The sequence below is a fragment of the Vicugna pacos genome, chromosome 17, assembly GCF_048564905.1.
Source record: "Vicugna pacos chromosome 17, VicPac4, whole genome shotgun sequence".
NCBI classification, from domain to species: Eukaryota; Metazoa; Chordata; class Mammalia; order Artiodactyla; family Camelidae; genus Vicugna; species Vicugna pacos.
This window is the reverse complement of record NC_133003.1, coordinates 37,431,117-37,438,241: the sequence shown is the minus strand read 5'-3', so window position 1 is coordinate 37,438,241 and position 7,125 is coordinate 37,431,117. Positions and strand designations below refer to the sequence as shown.

Here is a 7,125-nt window from a genome sequence, read left to right as displayed (position 1 = left end):
CGGGCTGTTGACCCCCTCCGCTCCCCCCACTCCTGGCAGCGCCCCCGGCTCCGCGCCCCTTGGCACCAGCGCCTTTTCTCTGTCGGGAAGGCGAGCCCAGCCCTCAGCCGCGCGGCGGGGGCTGAGGGCGCCCCCTCCCTTCCTCCCGCTCCCCCTCCCCTTCCTCCCTCCCGATACAATGACTGGGCCGGAACAGCGCATCAGCCGAGTCTCATTGGCAGCGGCCGCCCCAGCCCCGGGAGAGGCGGCGGGCGGGGGCAGCTGGGGAGAGCGGAGCCCAGAGCCGGGGCTGACAGCGAGAGGAGGCAGGCTGGACGGAAGGGCGGCAGGACGCAAGGAAGGCGGCCGGGGGTGCAGCTGTAAGTGTGGATCAAAGCGAGGACGCGAGGCGAGCGGCGGCAGGGGCGACGAGCAGCCCCGAGCCGGGGGATGCGGCGGGCACTGGCTGCCCAGCGAGCTCGAGAGTTGGTCTGCGCGGCTCACGTGCTGACCAGGAGCTGGGGCAGAGACGAGGAGGAAGGCAGCCTCCTGGGAAGGCGCTGCGCAGAGCCGAGTTGCAGAGCTGGGTCCCCAGGTCCCGCGCGGTGAGCCACCGAGACAATAAAGTAGCGGTCGACAGCCCCCGAGCGCCGGAGGCAGGAGGCGGCAGAGCAGGTAGGTAGGCGACTGCCCCTGGTACCCCGAGTGCGCTGCGGGGGCGCGACCGTGCGACGCGGCCGCAGCCGCGCTCCGGGTGCGCCCCGGGCGCGGCGCGCGCGTTTGGAGACCCCCAGTGGAGGTGCGGGTCCCGCGCGCTGCCGCGGGCAGGAAACCCCGCCCCACCGCTCCCCCGCTGCCGGCAGCCTCCGCCGGAGTCCCTCGGGCACTGGCGCGGCGCTTTGGTCGCTTTGGTGGTGTGGAGACAGGAAGTTTGGCGGTTTCGGGGCGTTGGCGCTGGTGGGGTTTGCAAGCGCGCCGCCAGGGACCATGTGCTTTGGTTGCCGCGCGTTCGTGGGAGGTGGGGGAGAAATGCTGATGAAGCCCAGATCCGGCTGCTGGGAGATACTTTCAAAAGGCGACGAGAGGATGGGGGAAATCCCTTGCCTTAGCAAAGTGTACTAAGGGTTTGGTTTGGCTGCCTTTTTCAAATAGGTGTGTCTGATCCTAGCCGCTCCTATGTTGGAGAGGCTGCGTGCCTGTGGATCGCTCCCTATCTATTTTCTAGAGTATTTCAGTTTTTAGTTTTATCTGGGGAGGAGAAAACCAAAGATGATATTTTGATGATATTTGGTTCGGACTAGAGGATAAACTCTTCCTTTGCATTGAAATGACTTGTGTTCCGAACGATACTGCTGGGCAGTGCCTGGTCTTGTTCACAAAAGGGGTGAGAGCTTGAATTAAATCTTCCCGGAGCCTGAGAAAGCTGCCGCAGGAGGAGGTCTCTCTCGCTCTTCTTTGTGTGGCCGCTTCCTTCCAGATGTGAGAGGGTTGGGCCGGGCGCCCCTGGGTGGGGTAATAATTATCCTGAACATTCCTGCGATCTGCTAGGACTTGTAAACATACCACAGCCACCTCCTCTGAACTTTCCGAACCACTCGGTCTGCTTGCTGGTATCCAGACGGCTGCGTCTAGAAGGTGGCCCCTCCGCGGGGATGGGGGGAAAGATTCTGGAGTGCTGACAGCCGCAGCCTTTACGGAAAGGTGGTTGATCCTTCAAGGTTAGCTGGTGTGTGCCCCAGAAACTTACCAACCAATTTGGAGGTTGGGTACAAGGTTTTAGCGCCCCTCGCATGCTAAGACCTGTCCTAAAGAGAACAGGTCTGTGGACTTCCAAATCAAATGTCTGCAGGGGAAGAAAAGCAGCGTCACCTTGCTTAACCTCACCGGACTGTGCTTAGATCTTCCGTTCACCTACTGTTAAGAATGGTGGTTAAGAGTGCTTAACCAGTACCCCAGGCACCCCAGCAGGCAGTTTTAGGGCATCATAGACGACGGGGTGGTAAACTGAGCCCTGGAGGGAGGTTAAGTAACCTGCCAGGAGTCATGCAGGTGATTTTTGGCTTACATGAGTTCTGATTCCAGATGCCAGACTCTTAACCATGACAGTGCCTCTGAAAAGGCTGTGCTGTGGTGACATCGATGTTGATGATGCAAAAATAATTATACGACAACAAGAATTCATGTAGTTCCAAGAACTTCTTGAAGAGGTTTATCGTTTTCTTATGACAGCGGCAAGTATTCATCAAACACTTCATTTGCTTCAACTCAGTAATGTAGGTGGAATGTATTTGAACAGGATGATGATGGAAAATGAAGAGAGCTACCTAAAAATACCAGTAGAGTGACATCTGATTTTCATTATCACTGACAAAGAAGTCACTTCTCAGAAGTCAAGTCTCAGAAATCACTTCTGGGCGTGCAGGTGATTGTCTTCAACTTCACTGTTTGGAAAAGGAATACACTTCCATTTTAGTGGCAGAAAAGTTAATGGGCTTCTCCAACTGCGCTTGAGCCTAACAATCTAGAAAAGTGTGTGGGGGGGAGCTCACTGCACAGCCACTCCGGAGTGTAAAGTGTAAATGCCGCTGAAGTTTTCACGGTATTGTTTACTTCCCTGGTCTCTATTTCCAGCCAGCCTGAGAATCTGAGCTCTCCATTTGATTCCACAGATTTAATCGAGACTCTGCAGTGCTTTTGAGCAGAGCAGACAAAAAGGAAGTTTGGCTAACTGACAATACAAATAAGGTACATGGAAAGCAGTTAAAAATACCCCATCTTGTCCAGCCTGCAGTGCTTGTCCAAGATTTCAGAAACTCTTTGTAGCTATTTTACACACATAAGTGAAGACTTCAGGTTTTACTGCAATTGATCTTTCTCTCCCCCCACCCCCCTCCTTCCCTCTAGGTCTGCCCCAAAGATCTGATCTTATCATGATAGCACTATTTTTACACACCCAGTAACTGCTGAAGTTCACTGTAATTACTGTCTTTAGCCTACAGATAAATAAATCATGTAATGCAGCTCATCCGCAGGACCTGGGTATCTATTTCCTTACATATCTCTTCTCTCTCTTCTTAGACATGGTTTTTGTTTTGTTTGAGAAGGTACTTATCTTTTCTTCTTTTTTTTTTGGTCATTCATTGATTTCTACGTCATAAGACCTTTTTCCTCCTCTTCTGGTAGATCTGTGTCCTGTGCAGTGAGAGAGGAATGGTGAGAGAGCGATTTTCTGTTGCTTGATGCTTGATTTAGGGGCCAAATGTCCTGTTTTCCTCAACAACCCGATTGAAATGATCATGTCATTTTTTTTAATCTCATTCTTGCTGGTGAAATCAATTTTGAATCTAATCTCATAAAGCAGTGTTTTTCAAAAGGACGGTCATGAAATCAATTTAGTGGGTCACAGTAGTATTTTCTTTTTTTAAAAAAAAGTATTAGCGGACAGGAAGTATTAGCATCATCATATGTTAGTAAAGGATCTGTAGTTTCATGAAACTGAGTCAGTTCCGTCTGCGGCTGTGTGCACAATCTGGGTGGCAGAATAAAATGCAGCTCATACCGCGACTTGCTGTCGAAAAAGTTTGAAAGTCACTGCCACAGGGTGTATTTGCCGAATAAGCGACAAATACCGAATTTAAATGGAATTGGCAAATATGTAATTAGGAATTGTTACATATTTTCACATTTATAAATACAAAAACATGTATGTATATATTTCCCCCATGTCTACAGGTTCAGTTTTCTAAAAGGTACATAAGTAGGATGGCTTCAAGATTCATCTTGCTCAGAGATGAACGGTGACATCAGAATCTGATTCTGTCTTTCTGTCTTCAGCTCTGCCTTTCTCTTTCTTCCTCTTGGGTTGGGTTCCTTGTTGGGTGGCAAGATGACTGTACCAGTTGCTGGTTTACACAATACCAGGTTCAAGTTCGACAACAAGAAAAAGCACAAATCCTCCTGCCCCACTTGTTGAACAAAAAGTCTCAAAATCAGTTCTGATTGGCCCGATTGGTGTGGCTGGAGGTGGAGTCCAGTGGTGGAGTCCTACCCAGGCCATATGGACCACACACACCAGAGGTCTGGACCTCCAGATGAATACAGTTGCTAGAAAAGGGGCAAATGGATGCTGTGAACTCGGAATAAATGTTTGCCACCATGTCCAAGTGCCCCAACTCAATGTAGGTTGATTTCTGTCCTCTTTGATGCCTCAAATAATGAAGGATGAACTGAATTATATTCAGGCACATAGGGTATCAGTATGATTGCTCACGTATGTAAGGAAAGCCTTAGCTGTCACTTTTGACATGGTCAATTTCAAGACTCAGGAGATCAAAAGGCAGAGCAGGTCAGATGGATAGTGGTTGCTGAAAAAGGCAGATACATTGATTTAAAACCCACTACAGACCTTAAACCTCTTACGGGGGGTCATCTTGACCCTTTTTGCATCTACATGCAAATCTTGGAAGGCAATTATTTTAATCAGTTGGTTGTAGTAGTGTGGTGAAAGTAGTTATTTAAGTAGTGTCTTCAAGCAAATTATTTGAAGAGTGCAGCTTCTGAAGGCCCAAGACTGAATCACTTCTCTGCTTGGCAACTCTTCAGCTTAGAGGTATTTATCTGGGTCTCTGTTTTCTTCGCCCCTGGGGATGTGCTGCTTTTAATTGTCCTCTGTCACTTTAGGCATAGTTATCCAGTGGGAAGGGGACCCTGATTGGATGCGGCTGTGAGGATAATGTTCATCCCAGCAGAGGATCCCTGGAAGCAGGGTGATCATGCTGGCTTGCCCGGGTCAATCCTGGTTAATGTCCGTGCCTCCCTCCAGTGTGGATGATAAATTATGTGGTCACTTTGTCTATAAAGGCTGTTGTAGGGAGCCATGATTAGGGGTCTTTTTTAATAGATGAATTATAAGAACTCCTTTCACCAGACAAGATTAAATGATATTTGAGGATGTGTGCTTATGTGGTAAAAGGATAAAGGAAAGCAAGAAAATGATTGCCAAAAGGTCAGGATAGGGTGGTGGGTCTCCACCAGGGGTGATTTTGCCCCTCAGGGGACATTTGTCAATGGCTACAGAAATTGTTAGTTGTTGCCATTGGCAGAGGGTGCTTGCTACCAAAATCTAGTTGGTAGAGGCCAGGGATGCTTATAAACATCTCTCAATGCAAAGAACAACCCCCAGAACAAAGAATCATCCAGCCCCAAATATATGTAGTGCCAAGGTGCAGAAACCCCGGGACAGTGGTTACATTTGCAGGGGAGGGATGGAGGGAAAGTGTTTAGGAGTTTCTGGGACAACGCAGTGATGGATACATGGCTGTTCATTTGGAGATAATTACTGAGCTGTACCCTTATATTTTCTTCACCTTTTTATCTGTTATACTTAAAAATAAAAAAGTATTTTAAAAAAAGTTCTTAGCATAACTGAAGGGTAACTGAAGCATAACTGAAACTCCTGATGCCTGGTAGCAACTTGTTCAGATGTGAAGACTCAGTAACTAACTGTAGAACAGTGGTGATAAGAGCTGCTCACCTGAGCTAGGAATTACTCTGCCAAGATTACATCCTGTTTGTCAATTTGGCGAAGTCTGTGTGTTGCCCAGTATTTTACAGAAAGGCAGGATGGGCTGTGGTTATAAACGCTGGCTCTCAAGTCCAATGACCTGCCCTCAAATCCAACTGCACCCACCGCTTACTAAATGCATGACTTTAAACAGGTGGCTTAACTTTTTTTGTGCCTCAGTTTCTCATCTCTAAAATGGGGAGAATAAGAGTTCCTACCTCACTGAGTGATTGTAAGGGTAAAATAAATTTAAGTGTCACACACAATGTCTGCTACATATTGAATATTCCATAAATGTAGGCTATTATTATTGTCCTTTGGAGAGGCTGGGAAAATAAAATAACTATTGGACAGTATGTGGCAGATTTCACTCAGCATTTTCCAGCTATTATTTTCTTATTCTTACAAATCCTGTGATCTGGATGTTATGTCCATGTATTGTTCTTATTACTACCCATTTTACAGATGAGGAAAACTGAGACTTAATGAAATTATCAAGTAATGGAGACTTAATTGCAACCCCGAGTCATTTTGACTCTACAGCCTCTGCTCTCATGTATTATGTCATATTGTTAGACTCTGAAGGGAGCTTTGAGATCAACTAACCCTCAAAAATGAGCCCCAAAGATGGGTTGTGACTTGGCAGATTATTAAGGGATGGTGCAGGGCCAGAACCAAGGTTTTCTGCCTCCCATGACCACCTGTATTTTGAGGACAGGGCCCCTGTGCTGGATGGGAGCAGACACCGACCAGTACACGGACTTAGGAGTTGGGGAGATGCTTTCTAACCTAGCTGCAAAAAGCCTAGAGCTGTGTTTACTAAACTGGGGTAGGTGAGTCCCTGGTGGTATATGAGTTAATTTTAGGTGCCAGGTAAAGAATTGTTTTACTTTAATGATTATTTATTTATCTTAATGTATACTAAATTTTTTTTTCACTCAGACCTTCAGATTTTATTAAAGAGTATATTTGTTTCTGCCTTGCCAAATGGACTATTAACAGACTAATTGTTATTGCTTAGGGTGAGGCTAGCAAGACATAGTGACACTGTAAAAATCACTTAAAAATAATGTATTTGGTAAAACATAGGGTGGATAGTGTTGAAAAATGATGAAAACTGTGAAAGGAAGATGTAAATAGCTGAAGCCTGGGAAATGCTGGACTAGGGCAGTGCTTCTCCAACTCTGTGCGCAGGAATCATTTGGGAATCAGATTCTGATTCAGTAGGTCTGGGGCGGAGTCTGGGAATCTGCAAGATTCTAACAAGCTCTCAGGTGATAGGGATGGTGCTGGCCCTTGGACCACACTTTGCCTAGGAAAAGATTAGAGAACCTAGAAGATTCTTGGACATGTGCTGGGTGCTGCAGAGGATTAGGAGAAGTGTAAGGCACAATGACGTATCACCTCACATCTCTTAGAATGGCTGTCATCAAAAAACCTACAAATAACAAGTTTTGGTGGGGATGTGGAGGAAAGGGAACCCTCATACTCTGTTGGCGGGAGTGTAAATTGGCGCAGCCACTGTGGGAAACAGTATGGAGAGCTACCATGTGACCCAGCAATTCCACTCCTGGATCTAGATC

At 47.3% G+C, this 7,125-nt stretch overlaps 1 protein-coding gene across 1 annotated transcript in view; it reads left to right on the top strand.

Annotated features, from left to right (window-relative positions):
- Window positions 1-238: 238 nt before the first annotated feature.
- The window catches only part of FRMD4B (FERM domain containing 4B), a 284,737-nt gene continuing 277,850 nt past the window's right edge, over window positions 239-7,125 (top strand). The window contains exon 1 of the mRNA XM_072941679.1: window positions 239-654. The gene's annotated coding sequence lies outside the window, so the exon portion shown is untranslated. The remainder of the gene's footprint in view (window positions 655-7,125) is intronic.